Here is an 18728-nt window from a genome sequence, read left to right on the forward strand (position 1 = left end):
CTGGCAGGTGGGAGCAAGGCAGTGTTCCCCGTGCCTCTTCCGCATCTCCGCCTGCGCGCGGAGCTGAGCCGGAGGGTTTGGAGCCGAGCCAGAGCTGCAGCATCCGCTGCAGGGTTATGGGGCAGGGTTATAGGGCTGGGGCGTCCATCTGTCCTGGAGGGGGATCTGTCCAGCCCAGGGAGCAGCCCCAGCTCAGCCTGGGGGCTGCTGGCTTCTGGTTCAGTTGTTCTCTCTCTTCTGCCCCTTCTTTTAGAGGAATGAACGTCTCCCTGAGTGTTGCTTAGCTTATTTCCTCTCCACAATATCTAGATGGGAAGTTATCCCTCACTGCCCATGCATAGCACGGGAGATTAAAGCTGAGAAATAATAGCTATTGGCATACCAGGAACTCCACATGGGACTCGAACTGCACATCTCCTGCCTGCCTTCCAGTTAATCCGTAGCCCAGCTCTGCTCAGCGCTCCTGTCCTGGGTTCTTCCCCTGGCCAGGCAGCAGCCTTTGCATTGCAACAGCGTCTGCTGCGGTGCTGAACAGCAAATTCCTCCTCCTCGGCCAGCAGGAAGGTGTCTCACCCTAATCCGTCTTCCAACGAAGATAACATCACGGCAGAGGGAGTGCGAGCAGGCGTTGGGTACTGGACATTAGCTCAGGGAGCTGAGCTGGGTGCTGCCAGGGGATGGGACTTGAGCTGCCCTCGCCAAGGGCGAAAAGGGTGGTTTGGGGGGATTTATGTGAGCACTGCAGGTTTTCCTGTGTTCCTGTGGAGAGGGGGAGGCTGCCCCTGAAAGCCAAGCCTGGTAGCAGACAGGCATTCTCCTTCCTCCAAAATGGATAATCTGCGAGCACGTTCCCACCAGGAGGAGAATTAAGGTGAAGCTCAATTAACATAATCCAAGCAATATGGAGAATTTCAATTAAAAGGAGTGGGATTCCTGCAGGAGGTGTCTGCCAGCCTGCGCCACGAGTGACCTGTGCCAGGGAAAGGGTCCGGCTCCAGCCGATGGCCTGGTGTTAAATTGGGCTCTGATCTCCCCGAAATCCTGCTGCTCTGTGAATTATTCCACTTCCTTGGCTGTGCTGTTGGGCATGGCCCTTTCTCACCTTGACTCTGATATAAAGGAATGAAATGATCTGAGTGATTCCATCTCTGAGGGCAAACCATTCAACAAATAAAGCATTTCCTTATACCAGCTGTGAAGGCTGCGGCCTGCTCACCCATGGTTCTGCGTCGCCATGACACCTTCTGGCCAGCCCTGCCGGGGGGTCAGCCACAGGCAGCAAACACAGCTGGGCTTGTTGACTTCTTTAGATTCGAGAAAATAAAATCAATCATTTAACTTCTTCTTCTTAACCGTGCTGTCAACCCTGATGCTCTCTTGCTGTGTTTTTAAAGCAGTGAATTTGATGTGCTCTCTGGCAGGCCAGGATGCACAGGCACCAGTCTTGTGTGCTCTCACCCGCTTTTAGGAATTTGGGGAATGGGTGTTTCATGGATGTTTGCTTCAGTGTTTCCAACCTGGAGAGGGTTGGAAAGCAAAGTGACTAATTTGTCAAAGTAGCAGGTTCCCCCCTCTGATAACTTTTTCAGCCTTACAGCAGGTGTCCCCTGAGAACTACTGCATGATATTATGATGTTAGTGAAGCAGAAATCGGATCATTACAAACCTCTGTAATTAAGGATAACGGCTGGTCACCCACCAGCAAGATGATAAATGTGCAGAAGTGCTCCAGCAAATGGAGTGGGTCAGGATCAGGTGAGACTTGACCCCAAGGGAGGTGGAACACAGGCCAGCTGCCAAGCTGCAAATCTGAGTAGTTTCTACATCTCCCTGCCCTCAGAGCAGAAGAAAATTGTCACCATTTAATGTCTCTCAGCTGCATGATACGAAACACAGCAGTAGAAGGGCAAGTGCTCCATTGAAGGGCAGCATATACCCATTTTACAGATGGGAAGGGGCGGTGTAGGTGGAAGAGGGCTCTGGATCCCACTCCACAGCTCAAAGCACCATCATCTCCAGAGCCTTCTGAGCCCAGAGCTCTCCAGCAAGGCTTCAATAATTAGCTCCTGCCAATCTTCCGTGGATGGTAACACAACCAGCTGCAGTTCCCCAAACTCAATTTCAAGTCAGAAGTGCCCAATAACTGCTCCTCGCCTCTCCCTTTGCCCCAGGCACTTGGCCATGTGTTAGGAACTAAGCTCCCAGCTCTGTAGGTCTGATCTTATAACAAGTCCAGGTCCATACGGACGGGCAACCCAAACCACCTAAGCCCGGCTTGCTCCTGGACATTTCCTACTCCCCAGGATGCCGGAGGTTTTGCTCCAGAAGAATAAATCCTGTTGGGCGTGGAGCTGCTGAGAGGTGCACGCTGCCGTGCTGCATCCTTCCACCACTGCACCCCATGCTCTGGAGAGCTGCTTCTGTAGTAGTGGCAGTCAGAGCTGGGGAAAGTGCCCTCTGCTGCCTCATTTTAAAATGCCAGCCTTTTCTCAACAACAAACTGCAAACTTGCCATGTCCTACAAACTTTCTCATCACCCCTCTTGTTTTATGACCAGTTATAGAGCAATGAAATCATGTCAAATCCTGTAATAGCATCTTCAAAGTTCAAAGCAGTTCTGTGATTATTTCCTGTTGTTTTGTTTTGTTTTGTTTTTTTTTATTATTATTATTATTATTTTCCTGTAAATGAGCCTAATTCATTTTACCTTTTAACAATCTCAAGATATAAAGGCTGTTAGAAATAAGCTGCACTTCTGCAATGAAAGAAACTCAAATATAGGAAAACCAGGGCTACTACAATGCCAGTGAGCTCTGCTTGCCCTCCTGCGGATCCATTATATCTTTCAGCTGGCTTCCACCACTACCCAATGGAAAGGGGTGGACAGATGATGTTTAATAGTCCCAATCCAAGCCTAGAAATTGTGTGACGGCATGGCTCTGGTTTCCTAAAGACCCGTTCGGAGGTCATCCTGATGGCAGCACCTGAAAAATGCGCCGTGGCAGGGCAGGAGGAGACAATGTCCCCACTGGGCTGGTGCAGGCAAAAGGCAAAGCCAAGCTTCCAGATCCCTGAACTGCCCTCAAGTCCACAGCAGAAGCAGCTGCTTCAAAGGATTTCATAGAATCACTGAATGGTTTGGGGTGGAAGGGACCTCAAAGCCCATCTAATCCCAACCCTGTGCCATGGGCAGGGACCCCTCCCACCAGCCCAGGCTACCCAAAGCCCCCAGCAAAGCCCATCCAACACAAAGCTCGCTGTTTGAGCAGGAAAACATGCACCATAGGGAACAGCAACAGCAGATGCTATTTTTCTGGGAAAATAAGGTCTTGGGAGAGGTCTCCCTCACGGCCAAAACATGCTGTATTGTTGAGTCAGTGCTGCCCCTGTTCCTTGCTGCTGGTGCCATTCCACCTGGTACCCAGAGGTACCAACAATGGCCTCATTTCTCCTTCAGCTCCCCCCCCTCCCCACTCCAAGTGCTTTGCTTCTCAGGAGATTTGAGCAGAAATCGCTTTAGTCCTGCCTGAAACCCCATGGAAAGAACTAAGTCCTCCTGTCCCGAAGCCACTGCTTTGGTGGGCTTTGCAGAGCTTTCAGGAGATCATTTCCTAATACTGCTGCCCCCAGGGAGGACTCTTCCCTGTGCTGTTGTGGTTGCTGTCTTTAGTGAATTGAAATATTGGGCTAGAGGAAGAGAAAATGGGACTATTTTAAACATTGCTGTTATTTTAGGTAAGCTGCATGCAAAATGAAATGGCTGCTGAGGGACAGCGGATACAGTCATACCCGTGTCAGTACTTAGAGGGGGCTGCAGGAGAGCTGGGGAGGGCCTCTTGGTCAGGACAAGGGGGAATGGCTTTAAACTGAAAGAAGGTGGTTTAGATTAGATATTAGGAGGAAATCCTTCACTCAGAGGGAGCTGAGGCCCAGGCCCAGGCTGCCCAGAGGAGCTGTGGCTGCCCCATCCCTGGCAGTGCCCAAGGCCAGGCTGGATGGGGTTGGGGGCAGCCTGGGCTGGTGGGAGGGGTCCCTGCCCATGGCAGGGGGTGGGATTAGGTGGGCTTTGAGGTTCCTCCCAACCCAAACCATTCTGTGATACTAGGACTGAGTGGGCAGACCGTGTTTGCCTCTCCTGCAGGAGAGGGCCAAACAAACAAGCGTACGGCAGGACACCAGGAGGCTGTGCTGCAGGGCGCTGCGCTGCAGGAGAGCAGGGAGATGCAGCGGATGACAAAGCTTGGATCGCTTACACGATGCTTCTGAAGAAAAAATAACCTCAAGTTTAAAAAAACAAGCCATTGCCAAAAAAAAAAATAAATAAATAAAAGTCTCATTCTAGGAATATATTCAGGGGGAAAGTTATGTAAAATCTGGGAAACCATTGCTGCTGTGCTACTCAATGCCAGAGAGATTTGGACAGAAGCTGTGTTCAGTGCCAGTGTGCCTTAAGGCAGAAAATACCGATGAAGTGAACGGGCAGAGCCACAGATTGTGGAGAGCCTAACCCACAAGAAAGCAGCACACTGAGCGGTTCTTCTCAAAGAGAGAATTTGTCAGGATTAATGCTTGGTTTTTAGCAGGATGGCCATCAGATTTCTGTCATCTCTAGAAAACAGCATCATTTTCAACCAAAAAATAATAATTCAGCAACATATTAGGACTCCCATATAGCTACAGCCTAGCAGTACATGGTTTAAGTGGGGACATCACTCATCTGGACCAGAGGAACATTTCACCAGCACGATGCTTCTTCCCCTGGACCACCACATGCAGACACCGTGTGTCTCTGTAGGTACATGTCTGCAGATGTCATTTTGTGGCATGAAGGCATCTGGAGACCAACCTTCAAAAGCAAGGATTATAAAAGCCTTCTGCTCTCAGCGCCCCCACGATGCTGACCTGCTGCTGCTTTGCTTTCCAAAAGTGTTTTAGAGCCGTCTTTGGGACGGGTAATCCAGCTAGGAAGGCTGGTTAGGAGAGGAGAAAGGGGATGTAAGGAAATAGCTTCACGCCTGCGTCATCGGAGATTTGAAACGTTCTGGAATTTGGCTGAGAGCTGGGGTGTGGGTTTTCATTGAATACTCGACAGTTTCTGGGTAGTGCAGAAAATGTTCCTGAGAGATCCTGAATTTGTCACTAGTTCATGCGGCAAGCAACCCTGTACCAGCAGGCTGCTCCTCTCTCTGCATTTTTACGTACAACATGTGGTTCTCTTAGGATGACAGGAAACTTCTTCCTTCTGGATTCATCCACCAAGCCAGGAATGCCCTGGAGGTATCGTTTGTGCTCCTCTCCCCAGATGCCCCCTGGAGCTGGATTTGTGCACAGAAGTAATGTGGTCTGCAGAAGTCCCCCACAGCATGTCTTCCAGCAAAAGGAGCCCATCCAGATCCTCAGTGGCAAGAGAAAACCTCCTAAAAGCAAAGGTCAGTACAGGAGATGAAGGATATCCTCTTCTACCCCTCCTCCTCCCTCTTTGTGAATGCTTCTGATTCCAGGCGAGGCAAAACCCGTGCAGGAATGGGCAGAAACCCCATGTTTGAGTGCACGGTGATGTAGTCATGCACACTGATATTTCCCTGGCATCTCTTTATCGTCTGTCCCCGAGCAGGTTTGGCTAGAAGTGGAATGGCATTGCTCATTTGCACAAGGATTCCCCGAGCATGACCTCTCCCTCGTAGTAGAAATCCCACAAGGAAGTAACGTGGGTTTCTTGCCTGGTGTTTAAACTGGTGACTAGAACTGCCCAGGAAAATGCTCGCAGCTCACAGGTGTCGGTGCTCTGACCCCGTAAGGATGGGCGGTGTCGATGTTCGCCCTGACTAACAGCCAAAGCACTCCGGAGGATTTGGGTGTACCAGCCTCGGGGCGTGTTTTTTTTCCTGAAAATGGGAGGGTTTCGGGGAGCACCACCAGCTCCTCTCATGCAGAGCTTGGTGGCAGCTTCAGGAGGCCATTCTTTGTTGGACCCAAACTTGCAACCAGATTTTTAGGTCCGAACAACACAGCCGTGATGTACGGCACCATGGGTTGTACGGAGGACACAGGAGACCTGGGCTTCACCTCTGGCTTTGACTTTCTGAAGATCTTTAGTGACAAAGAGATTTAACTCTCTAGGCCATGATGTTGCCTAAAATACAGCTGCAGGAGTTCTGTAATCATTGAAGCAATCAGAATAGCACAAACCAAGTTGTTTCCCTCAAATATTTTTCATGCCCTTCATCTCCCATTTTTTGGGGGTAAAGCAGAAAACCTCTGTGGGTTCTGCTGCACCCCACCCCACATGTAATGTCCTACTTGTGCTCCTTGGGCTGATCTGCAAGAGGCAGGTGGAGTTGATGCTGAGAAGTCCCCAGACCACGCAGAGGTGTGCACAGCACACTCGTGCCCAGCAGCACCGGAGCTCCTTCCAGCAGCACGACACGTCCAGCGTCAATTCACTGCGTGTAATGAGGCAAGCGAGCACCCTTTGGGGACCATGAAAGACAGGGAGGGGTGACATTTAACAGGGTGACAATTCCTCAGCCCTGAGGGTGATTCGTTTTTCTTGCTCCTTCCTGGTTGGCATACAGAGGGCTGCATTCCTGCAAACAATAGCTCAGCCAGCCTCGGCTACCTGCCGTACCCACAGTCCTGTGGACACAGTCCTGCTGCTGCCTGCAGGTCCTGGGGATCAGGACCTCTACACCTCCTAGGGTTTGAAACTCATCGGCTGTGACACTGGTTTCATGGGGGTGACTGCCATGTTGGCAGAAGGACAGGGCTTTGGGATTTCTGCCCCCCACCTTCCCCCTTAGCGGAGGGTGCCTGTGCAGTCACACCAGCAGCCAGGTCGCTGAAACGATGGGGATTAAAAATTAAGCTTGCGAGGGAGGGTGGGGTGATTTTGTGGGCACTCAGGTATAGTCAACAATGCGAGAAATCGGGTTTCCCACAGTAGATAAAACCACTGGTCTGCCTGAATGCTAAAAATAAGTAAATAGTGAGAATGAGAGCTCCAGCAGCCTTTGCCACCAGGGCACGTCTCCTGCATGGTGGGGCAAGCTGCTGGGGACCCACACTGACTTTCTGCTTCTTGCACAGGCTTCCCGTGTAATTGTGGCCAAAAAGGCATAAATAACCTCCTTTTCTCCATCCTACTTGTTCATGGTGCAATTCCCTTGCCAGGACAGTCCCCAGGATCTCTGGGGATGTGAGCACCACGAGGTGAGCAAGTTACTTCTTTGCCACCAAAGGCTGCTGTGGTCACACAGCCATTAACTGGTGCTGGCATGGCCGTGCCTTCCCTGTGTGTGCAGTCCTTGCTGTGAAATGTCTGCTTTCTGCTGGATTCAGCTGGCGCTGGAAACTGCAGAGGCTTTGCTCGATGACCCTGACCAAAGCGTGCTGGAATTTGCTGGGTTTCATACGGTTTTCATTAGGGCTGAGAGAGAGCCCCTGAGGTTTTGTGAAATTCCTGAACTATCCGTACGGCAATGTGCAGGGCTGGCCTGTTTGTAGGGATGTTTGGTTTTACTGATCCTCCCTGCTCTCTGTCTTCCTCTCCTCCTTCTCTTCCTCTTCAAGGTAGGCTCTGCTCTACCTAGGGGAACGTCTGCTCTGTGCTACAGCTGAGGACTGAAGACAAAGTGGTGACAGGACACTTAGGAGGAGGTTCGTCTTCGTGACCAAGTCAACAGGCTGGTGCTTAGGTGATTTGGGCTTATTTATGCCTTTATTACTCAGTTCCCACATTAATACTGATCAGGAGACCTTATCCATCTCCCAGCTGACGATCCCTGCTACCAATTGAAGACTGACGTGAGAGAGGTAAACACAGGGCCAGGCTCCCACAATCACTTACCCTGGGATTATCAGTTTAGGTGTCTGTGCTTGCTCTGTAAAGGGCTGAATCAGAATTTGAGATCTCTAAAGGAAGTTGGTAATTTAATAAGGGTTATTAACAGCTGACAGCCCCGAACCTCAGCTCAGCTGGTTGCAGTTTATGTAAAACCAAGGAAAATACTCAGGGAAAGGAATGCAACAGCTCGGTTCTCCTGCACATCGTTCCCCCAGGGTTAGACTCTGTGTAGATCACCGCATTGCCTTGAAGCTCATCCCTTTAAAATCTCCATCTCTTTACTTAAAGGGCCAAGTCCTGCTGAGCCTTCATTGACAATGAGTACTTCCCCAAAGCTTTTTGGCTTTCTGGAGAAACAGAGACATTTTCTGAAGCAGTAGAAAATGGAAGCACAAACCTCATTCATCCTAGCAGGCATCCAACCAATAACCTGAAGAACATCAGATGCCCAAACTCCGGACCAGCATTAGGGGTAGGGTCTGACGGTGACATGGGGTGAGGTGTCTGGGGGACTCGTGTTCTTCTGGAAGCCTCCCCAGATGAAGCGAAGGCCTGAAAATGGCTGGATCTGCGCTGGGGCCCCACTGCCGCATTCCTCCTCTCCGTTCCCTCTGGAAGGCAGCCAGGGCCGCTGTTTGCCCATGCCACGCCGCATGGCCCCACCTGGGCCATCCTGTTTTCTCAGCACACCTGTTAGTTCTTGGCACAAGCGAGCATGTGGAGAAGGGAGCAGAGGAACGCGTGCCCTCCGTGCCCCCAGGTAGGGCCAGCAAAACTGATTGACCTCCCGAAGGTGAGGAGCTGCTCCCTGAGGATTTTCCTCCACGTTCTCCCAAATATAATTTTGGAAAACAAAACCCAGTGCAGCATAGCACCCTGCAAAGCCTTCGGTAGTGGTCAGTGCTCACACAGCAAGGCCAAGGGAGGGCTGACATTGTATGACCACGTCATTCAACTTCGCTGTAGTGAATGCAGATATCATCGCTGAGGTATTTCTCCTTATTAGCAGAGACTTAGAGTTGTGCCTCCCACCTCCAAGGATGGGCTGTAGATATTTTAGGATGCAGAAGAGGGGTTCGAGGCTGAGCAGAAGCCCTGGCAGACCTTGCTGTGGTGCTACAAGGTGACACCATCTCTGGCCCTCTCTCCTTTTCTTTTGCAAGGGGGACTTTCCCTCATAATCCTGAGGAAATATGAGCCTCATATCCACAGGTCTCATCCAATCATAGCTGGCTTAAAATGGGGTTTGCACCAAGGTTGCCAAACAATAAATTGGAGCAACCAGTACAGGTTTTGCTGTGCCAGAGGTACTGCTCCTGTCTCAGCCTGCTGCAAGCTGTGGGTTCCGGGAAGGCGAACTGGCTCTCCAGAGCTCCCACCAAGATATTCCTGCCTGAAATCAGCATTTAACCTTGAGTCCTTGGCTTTCCAAGGCCTGTCCTTCCTTCCATGTTGGGAGGAGAGAGTTTGGCCCGTCCTGCCCCTGCCACTGCAGGAGCCGACGTGTGCAGGGCTCCATTGCCTGAGAGCCGAGGTGGAAAGGCTCGTCCGAGGGATGGAGGCATCTCCGTGAGCCTAGAGCTGCCTGCCGAGGCGAGGAGGACTCACTGCCGCCGAAGACCACTTTGTTCTGGCTGGTGCAAGACAGCCCTGCACAGGAACACTCCTCACCCAGTGCCCGGGCACCTTCCCCAGTTCCGAGACGTTTCCATTTGCTGCAGTTAACCATTAACCAGAACACCACTGCCCAGCACAGGCAGCTCTGTGCTGCCGTGTCAGCTGGTTCTGGCAGAGCTTTACCCTGAGAAATACTTTCCATTCCGAGCCCTGACCTCCACTGGTCCAAACCCACCGGGCCAAAGAGCAAAGCTGCGTTCACCTTCCCCCATGGCCAAGTGCCTCCCTGCAGCCAGCCTCCCCTTGCAGGCAGCAGGGCCAAATCCTGAGGCTGGTGCTCAGTCCCTCCCAGCTGCCCTCCAGCCCTGTCTTGCTCATGGCTTGGATGCTGAGGCTGGCTCTTTACCTTCTTCTGGGTGCCTCTGATGCTTCAGCAAGTTATAAGCCCCCACAAGTGAGTTCCTGCATGTATTGTGGTCAAAATACCTTTATATGCATTGCTTTTGCATCTTTTTCCCATACCCAGGAGCACAACAGACCACAGGAACAGTAAATTACAGCCCAGTCCTCCTCTATCAGACCTGCAGGCAGGTCTGCAAGAGGCATGATGTGTGATTACATTTGGACACAGCGATTTTGCAGGGCAGAGAAGTGCCTGAGTGAGGAACGTGTAGTAAAATGTCACATTTTGGGTCAAGGAAAGCTCTCCTGCAGCATTCTCAGAAATCCGTGCAGTGCCTGGCTGCTACCAGTCATATAACCCCGTATAAGCAGCAATGGGTCCCTGCACTGCTCTCTTGTATGGGTTTTTGTCTCCTTCCCTCACTTCTCCAAAGCACGAGGCCCCTGCCGTGTTATCTCACCCGCAGGGTTTGGCCTTTCCCTCTTCCTCCCGGAGCTCTGTACCCAAAAGCGGGGTGGAAATACCTTTGCAATGTGTCATTTGACAAATACGTCCTTGGCAGAGCCTGTTTCCCCATGCACAATGTTAACCTTGTCCACAGGCAATTGGGGTGGCCAAGGGTGAGGCAGATGGGGGCCACTACATTGCCAAACCTTGACTGTGTGCTTCAACAGAGTCTTCCTCCCAGTACCCTCTGATTTCCCCAAGCACATCCCTATGACAATGTCTTCAGTGTCTTAGGCTTGCACTGGGACACCGAAAACAGCCTCATCTGCCAGTCGTACATATGTAAAATATCCTTTAACCGCAAGGTCTTTGAGCTCTGGGAATATCAGGTCAAGGCTCAGGATGAGAATAGGATTGCATCAGGTCACGCATGTGAAACGTAGCTGGGACGGGAACAGCTCAGATTATGTACGGTTACAAAAGTCAGGCTGTTCTGTTTTCCACCAGTACCAAGCTAAACTGCTTGGAAATAATGTTTTCTGCTCTGTAACCCCATGGCATGACCAAAATTAGCAGGAAGCAACAGTGCCTATAGCTCAGCACTGAATGAGCCCATATTTTACGACGAACATTTCCTTTTCCCTCAGCACCAACTGTTCTAAACTGCTGTACATATATTTCTACAGATTTGGGCTCCTTAGCAGCTCACCAGGATTATTAACTATTTTTTTCACTGCAAAAGTCGAAAGGAGTGGGGACAGGCAGCTCAAACATAATTTGTGCATGAGCCAAATGTGCCTTGCAACCAAAGTGGTAGGTATAGGAATGACCTGCTTCATCCCAGAGCCCCAGTTCGTGCAGCTGCAGCTCTGGAAATGGGTTGGTTTACATCAGCATCTATCAGCACTGAGTAGGACCCAGACGTGCAGACGCTATTAATTAAACCCATGGTGCTGGTGATAATGACTTCATGCAGCTAAAGGGGAACTGGTGATGGAGTTTGGTGCCAATCCTCTGATGTCCCCAGGTGTCCTTCCCCAGATCCTAGCATCTCCCACCAGAGCCAGGTGTGTGACCCTCAAAGCTGGTAAGGGCTTGGGGCTGACTCTAAAGGTAAAGACAGGCCCTGCTGGAGGTCCTCATCTCCTGTGGGCTGGAGGAAGACCCAAAACATCATCCCTCTGCTCCCTGTAACATGAATTACTCAGCATGAACTTTTCAGAAATGAAAAGAATCAAAAAAGCAAGGTGAAGGCTGTTATGGGTTTTGTGAGCTGTAACCTGCTGACATCAAGGGACAAAATGTTCACTGATAGTTTGGCATCTTCAGCCGTGAAACCATGAGCTTTCTGAAAGGTTCCTCTCAAATATGGGCACACACAGGGTGAATGAGCAAATTCAGCCTGCACCCTGATCTGCAGCCGTCGTGATTAGTGGCCCACTGGTCTGTACCCAACGTCACGAATACTTTGGGCACTCTTCCTATTAGAGGTTCCTCAGCTCTGAGGTGGGTCAGTAGACAATATCTGTGGAAACTGTGTCTGTTTAATCCAGCATATCCATTTTAAGTTTATGTGGGTTATTCTAAGAAATTAAGAAAATGGCAAAAGAAGCTTCTTGATTAGTTCCTAGTCCAAAGGGGCTGTGGTGTCTCCATCCTTGGAGATATTTCAAACCCAACTCTACACCATCCTGGGCATGGTCCTCTCTGGTATCTCTCTGCTGCACATTTGATCTTCTTTCTTATACTGAATGCCTGGTGACCTTTTCCCTCTGCTGAAAAAGGTGGAGCAGGGCTGGTATTCTCGTTTCATAGGGGAGCACAGGAGATGGATGGGATTGATGTTCTGAGGCTCATTTCCCATGGGCATCAGTGGAAGCCTGGCCTCTGAATTTCTCTGAAGGTCTAGGTCTGAGCAACCTGCCCAAAAGCATGCAGCAAGTCAGTTGAAAAGCAGAGGTGTACATGCAGGGCAAGTGTCCTCTCGGTGCTGGGTAGTCCTAACTCTGTGGACACCCAAGGTGTCCTGTCCCCCAAAGGCAAAGCCACCTGGTGACAACAAGCTAAGGAGTGTTGCCTCAACCCCTCTCCAGGGTTCCCACCACCAGCCACGAGCAGCACCATGCAGACGCCAGGCAGGAGCGGTTGGGACAGAAAGGAGATGGCCCTTTCAGAAGGGCTAACTTCATATTACAGCCACCCTCTTGCAGTTGCTTTTTTCTTAACGATGATCCACCATATCAAAACATGTGTCCACATGTGTGTTCCGAAGTGCATCACAAGGGTGAAACCCACCCCATTTCTGATATATCACTTCTGTCAGGGAGGTAGGCACACAGCCCATCTATCTGAGTTATCTCACGCCACGTCTGAACCACCAGCTACAGGCATTCCCCTCAAAGGGAAGAGCTTTCTGCTGCAGGAGGTGGACACAGCAAACACCGCCAGCTTTGCAGGGATTTTCTGGTTTATCATTATTTTCTCCTGGGAGGGCAGCCTGGCTGCACGCTCCAGTGCTCCGTCACATGCCCGTTTCAGCCTTTAATCCTGACGGCAAACCTCACCCCCAGGGCTGCACATGCACCATGGGAGATCGTGCAGGTTTTCTGCCCACAGCACCTCTCCCCTCAGACTATTTTGGCAGCTGGCTGCTGAAATCTGGGACAGTCAGAGCCAGGAACAGGAGCTGGGACACCGGGGCCCAAGCGTTGATGTGGCACTGAGCAGCACCGCGCCTGGCTTTGCGCAGCTTAGCCAGAGAAAAGAGGAGGAAAACCAACTCCCGCCCTTTAAATCTGGACAAAACAGGTTTCTAATTAAAGCAGCCCTTAATCATTAGCGCTGGATGAGTGCAGCGCTGGTGGATATTTAATGCAAACAGCGAGTTGGTTGAAACTCTCTCATACTGGCTCTGCCTTTGTCCCTCGGTGCACGGGGGAATGGGTGTGATCCGCCAGTAGGAGTGTCTGCAGCTAAGTAGGGGATTGAATTACCGAGCACTGCCGTTCCCTAGCTGACAAGGTAGCAGAACAGCAAACAAAAAGTGCCTTGAAACTAGCTCACCAAAGAGGAGAGAAAGTGCTGGGTGTGCGGAGAAGGGAGACCTGCGAGGACACCACCGTGCGCATTGCAAGGTAAGCGGCTTTTCTGCATCCCTCCTGCTTTTAGTGGGAAGGCCAGAAGGGTTTCGTGACCACTCTTGTTGGGTGGGAGAGTAAGAAATAAAAAAGTAAAAAGTATTTCATAAAATAAAAAAAGCTCTCCTGGTGGAAGCCTGGGTCTCTATTAAAAGCAATGAGCCCCCCAGATTTGCACCGTGCCTGGTGCTGCTGCTGCGACTGGGTAGGCAGCGAGTATCAGCCGTGGTTTGGAGGACACATGTTTCTCGTTGAGCTCTCTGCACAGAAAGGCTGTGATTTCACCCAAAAAGCAATTAACGGCATTTGGCTTTAACCTGGTTTGTTTCACTTCTTGCTGTCATGGGGATTTGCCTGAAGCCTGTGTGATGTGGTTACAGGTCTGAGCAGCAAAAAAAACTTGCTGGAAGTCCTGACCCATGGGTCTTGCTGTAGTCTAATGGATAAATCTGCTAATGGCTGAACGCCGGGCTGTTTGCTCTGCCAGTACAGATTGTTTTTTCTTCTTGTTCATTTGAGATGCAGATTGCACTGAGATAAAATTGAGTAGTAATGGAGTTGAGCTGCAGGCTTACTTGCCAGTATTTTTCTTAGGCGTGTCTATTAAGAGCATAAATATTTAACAGAAAGGAGAACCGATATGAATTAGCATCTATGGGAGGTTTGCGTTTGTTCAAGGCTGTCCTAGCACAGGTGTAAACAAATATTACAACAGCTGAGGCAAACTGGCCCCACCAGGGTAGCACTTAGTTGGTGAATCATCCAGGTGCTCTTTACATGCCGCGGCTAAATGGGTAGATTAAAGCTTGCAAAGTGGAGATTAGACAATCAGAGGGCATCAGCCTTCTGTGTCGGTGGGGCTTTACCATTCCCTGCCTGTTTCCTCGCATTCCTCCTGGCAGGTAGGCCAGTCCTTCTCCTCCTCCAGCTCCCTTCCCACCGGCGGCAGTGTAGGTCTTATGCCATGATTTCCTAGGGAGGACTTTGTGGCAACAGTTGTCAAGGTCTCCCAGCTGGGAGCAAAGGTTTCCTACCATGGCCACAAGCAGTGTCACCCTGGTCTCCTTCCTTCCCCTGTGTCCTGGGATTCCTGGTTAGGTTGAGACAATGAATCTCTGCTCTTGACTGGCCAAGGATGCTAAAGATGCTCACGGTCTCTCTTGGTCTTTCCCACTGACCTGCACGTGTTTTTCTAGACTTGAAGCTTGGTGTTTGTTACCTTTTCTGCCCTGGAGCCCCCAGGGAGGTATGGGATCCATGGCACGTGAAGGAGATGCACCATGAGCTCTGTGACTTCAGGCTGGGTCCGTGCTGGGCACAGCCTGTTGGACCAGAAAGTTTTGATAAAGCTAAATATAACACAGCCTGCTTTGATGCCAAGCTCTGAAATGCCCTGTGTGATGAAGAGGAGCATGGGTCACGGTGAAGGCCTTTGTGCTACCTGCCCCACCCCTGGAGAAGAAATGTATCACAATTAGCCCTCGTCAAGGGCCCTCGTTACTCTCAAGGAACGGGCTCCTTGCAGCCTCCTGACTCTTGCTCAGTGACCAGCACAAATCCACGGGTTGGGCCTTCTGTGTCTGCCCTAAAAGCTGCTCTGCTATGTGTGATGTGTCCACCTGTGCAAGGAAGGGCTTTCATGTGGACATCCCACACCCAAAATATCTCAGCTCTATCTCTCTTTTATTACCACATATTCTTCAGCTTCTCTTGACCCCTCAGACAAACACACCTTATACATGCTCCTAAGGCCCATTAACACCTCTCTTCTATCCTTTCCCTTTCCACATAAAACAACCCTGGAAATGGTTTCTCCTGGGTGATTATTCATTTCCATTGATGGTTTTGGGTGCAAAAGGAATGCAGAAAAGGGTGAATGTTGTCCCTAAGTCTTTGGCATCCTTCAGTCCGAAGAGTCCTCTTATATGTAATGATTTTTAGTACAGGGTACTGTGCATCTGCTCCAGTTGCCTTGATTTCCAAGGACCTTTGCTTGAAACAGAAATCCTACCATTCATTACCTTTTATCTGAGCCTACTCATGCTTATCTGAGGCAGCGCTGGGCAGACTAAAACTTGTCCTTACTTTACATCCACGTCAAAGGCATGAGGCACGGGGGATGCGAAATTGCACGGTTTTGCTCCATCCTGGGCATTTCCTGTGGAATGGGCTATTCAGAGCAGCCAGCCTCTCCTACCTAAAAATGTCCTTTTGCCATGCCCTGGAATGAAAGAATACGTTTCTGGGTAGCCCTTTATTTAAAACTGCTCTTAGAAAAACAGCCGAACAGAATAGGAAACGGGCGACACTAGAAGTCGTGTTCTCTTTTGGGTGATTGAGGCTGTCAAGATACCCACCTTCTCTTTGTGAGGCTGCCAGAGCCCAAATTACTGTCCTTTGCTGCTGCCTAGGAAGTAGCTCTCTGGGCCTGAGCAAATCCCACCCATCCCATCTTTCAGAGGCCTGATTTCCCTCTCAGCACTCAGACAAACCTCCCATTGGCAGCTCTGGTTGCAAAACCAGGTCCCGGATGAATGACTCTTTCTAAAGCTCTTTGCAGCATTTGCAGGGATGTTTTATTCATTCGGCTTTATGCAGTTGCCGTGCTGCTCTCTCAAAGCTGGCCTTCATTTCTAGCAAGATGGGGCTGCAGAGTCTCCTCGCGCTTGCGTGCTGAGGACCTGTGTGGGCTGGATTTCCCTTGTCATGCCAGACAAGTGCCAGACACACTCTGAACTCCCCTCCAGTTTCAGAGAAGCTTACAGGATAATGCCAGTGTGGGTGCTGCTGGGGTTCCCTTGAGAGAAGAGCCCGTGAAGGTCTGGCTCTGTTTCAAAGTCATTAAAGCTTGTATAAGGGAACTCGCACCTTGGCTCAGCACCCTGTCCTAGTCAGGGAAGGGTGGGTTGGGTTCTCCAGCTCGTCTGAGAGAAGCCAGGCCAGCAGCCCTGCTCCATCACCAGCAAATAAAAGTCCTGATAGCAAGGGCTTATTCAACTGCACTACTTAAATGCTGCTCCAGGGAAACTCACTCTTATCTTGTATGCACATATGTGTGCACACATGTGCATGGGCACTCTCACAATAGATAAAAAAAATTGTTGCATGCAGTAGGCAAAAACTTTAACTCCTGGACTTGGCTTTTGAAGAGGATGGCATAGGTGGGCTTGGTTGGGTTTCACTGGGGTTTGTTTGTGGTGTTAGGCTCAGTTCTTGCTGACATACCTGGGTCAGGGCCTTCAGACCTGGGAAATGAGGCAGGGTCTTTGGGCACAGAGGATGGGGCTGAGCTCCCACGCTCTGCAAGAGGTGAGGGACAGCATGGGACACTGGGCTCTCGACCCGGGGGCTTCCCTTTTAAGTTGAGTCTCTCCTGACCGAGGTTCACCAGACCTGCCCTAGACTCAACGTCAGGAGGAGGGGAACCACCCAGGGAGAGTCCTCAGACTTGAGCACCTAAAACTGAGATATCCAAGTGGGTACAGACAAATCTCATCCTTTCCTGGCCTTTCTCCAGGCTCTTTTAACCCTACACAGTGGCCTTTATTCAGTGTCAGCTGGGAAAATGCCTTCTTTTGGGGGTCTCTTCTCAGCTGTCCTTACAGGCAGCTGCATGCACCTTACAGTTCCTGCATGCGTCTGTGCTCCGGTGCTCCCTGGGGCTCAAGAAGCTCTTGTACACATGACCAAACACACATCCTCCTCCCTGATGTCTCAGCTTGTGTTTTACTTACCTGCGGTCATTAGGTTTAACAACGCTCTGTTAAAATGCTGATGTGGGAGACAATCATACCTTTTTTTTTCCTGGAGGCGGTGAGGAACAAGACATTTCTGACAATGCTGCTAACCGAACCACTTCTCTGGGAACCAGGAAGAGGAATTAAAATGGCCTCAGCTTTGTTTTCCTTCTGCGTGCATCTCTTTGACCTCGCTGTGGCATGGAGCCCTGCCTTTGGACACAGGGCTGGTCCCGAGCCAGCGATCGTTCCCTTTCACCAGGGCAGGAAGAGCTGAAAGAAAGGAGAGATTTGTTCGTAATGAATTGGCAGCCTTCTTGCTTGCCTTTCCCTGGGGATGGCTCTGTACCGTTACCGACTCAATAACCTCATGACAAGGAGCCAGGGGTGGAACGGATACCTCTGGAGCAGGCGTGGGTCCAGCTGCATTTTATTATTTGAAAATAATGCAGCTGGCACCGCACCAGGGGCAGCGCTGCTGCAAGGCACTTGTGTACAGCTTCCAGAAGCTACTTGTGCTTGTGCCACTGCTCCTTCTCACAGCCAGATCCTCGGGGAGAGGTGGGTTTGCACTGAACGAGTTCGGTGCAGGTCGCTGGGACTGATCTCGGCGGGCAGTGGCTGCAGCACAGACTCTGCTGCTGCTTCAGAAAGCTTTGGGTCTAACAGAGCTGCCCTCTCCACGAAGAGCTGCTGGTGAGCCTGCTGCTTCCACAGACAGCCTGGAGAAGGACTTCATGGGACAGCACTCGGTCAAGAGCAGCAGGAGTAGGACACCAAGGCAAGCACGGCCAGCCTCTATGTTTAGCCAATTTGCTCTCCTTTTTTGTGTCAGTCTCTGCTGAGCATCTGTCTCTCCGCTCAGTATGATGAGTGTGGAAACTCCATCTGTGTGACCCGGGGGCTGTGGCTGGTGTAAGGATTTCTACTGAGTTGCCAGTACGTTGCTGTTATGTTGCAGAGAAGTTTGCGGAGACAGCGCATCTCTACCCTTCCCAGGGAAAATAGACATTAACATTTTAGCAGGAGGATTCTGAAATAGCAGCAGTTTGGGAAAATCTGCTCCTACAAATCAGTTTCCTAAGACCATCTGCTTGAAGATCAGGCTGCTGGAAAGCTACCAGCAGTCAGATGAATAGGGAGAACAAAGGAGGTCATAAAGGGAGGTGTGGAGAGATGAGCAAGGCTTTCTGGATGGAGCAATGTGTTAAGCTAGAATTTATGGCAGGTGAAAATGAGGCAGCTGCAGAGACTAGTCAAAGTCAGAGCAGATAAACTGTGGTTTGCTGGCCCTCCTAAGTGAGATGTCCTCCAAGGAATCTGAAGAGGCAGATGAGGTACAGATGGAGGGCTGCAGCAGCTGGGAAGGTGGTTATTTCCCAGTAAAGCATCACTTCTGCTCCTTCCTTTTAAGCAATCATAAGTTTGGAGAATTAGTGCAAAGCCCATCTGCCTGTGACTTATGAGGGCCTGAAAGGTGAAGGTTCACAGCATCAGTGGGTTTCTGGGAAATTCTGGGAAAGACTGTGTAAGCTACAAAGTAA

General features: G+C 50.6%; 1 protein-coding gene across 2 annotated transcripts in view; it reads left to right on the plus strand.

Moving 5' to 3' along the window:
* Positions 1 to 5062: 5062 nt before the first annotated feature.
* Positions 5063 to 18728, plus strand: part of VILL (villin like) — a 42156-nt gene continuing 28490 nt past the window's right edge. The window contains exon 1 of one of the 2 annotated variants that reach the window (XM_035554372.1): positions 5063 to 5429. The gene's annotated coding sequence lies outside the window, so the exon portion shown is untranslated. Of the gene's footprint in view, positions 5430 to 13327; positions 13445 to 18728 lie in introns of those variants that run through there. The other variant, XM_035554371.1, reaches the window with a different exon arrangement.

This window comes from Cygnus atratus, chromosome 2 (assembly GCF_013377495.2).
Source record: "Cygnus atratus isolate AKBS03 ecotype Queensland, Australia chromosome 2, CAtr_DNAZoo_HiC_assembly, whole genome shotgun sequence".
NCBI classification, from domain to species: domain Eukaryota; kingdom Metazoa; phylum Chordata; class Aves; order Anseriformes; family Anatidae; genus Cygnus; species Cygnus atratus.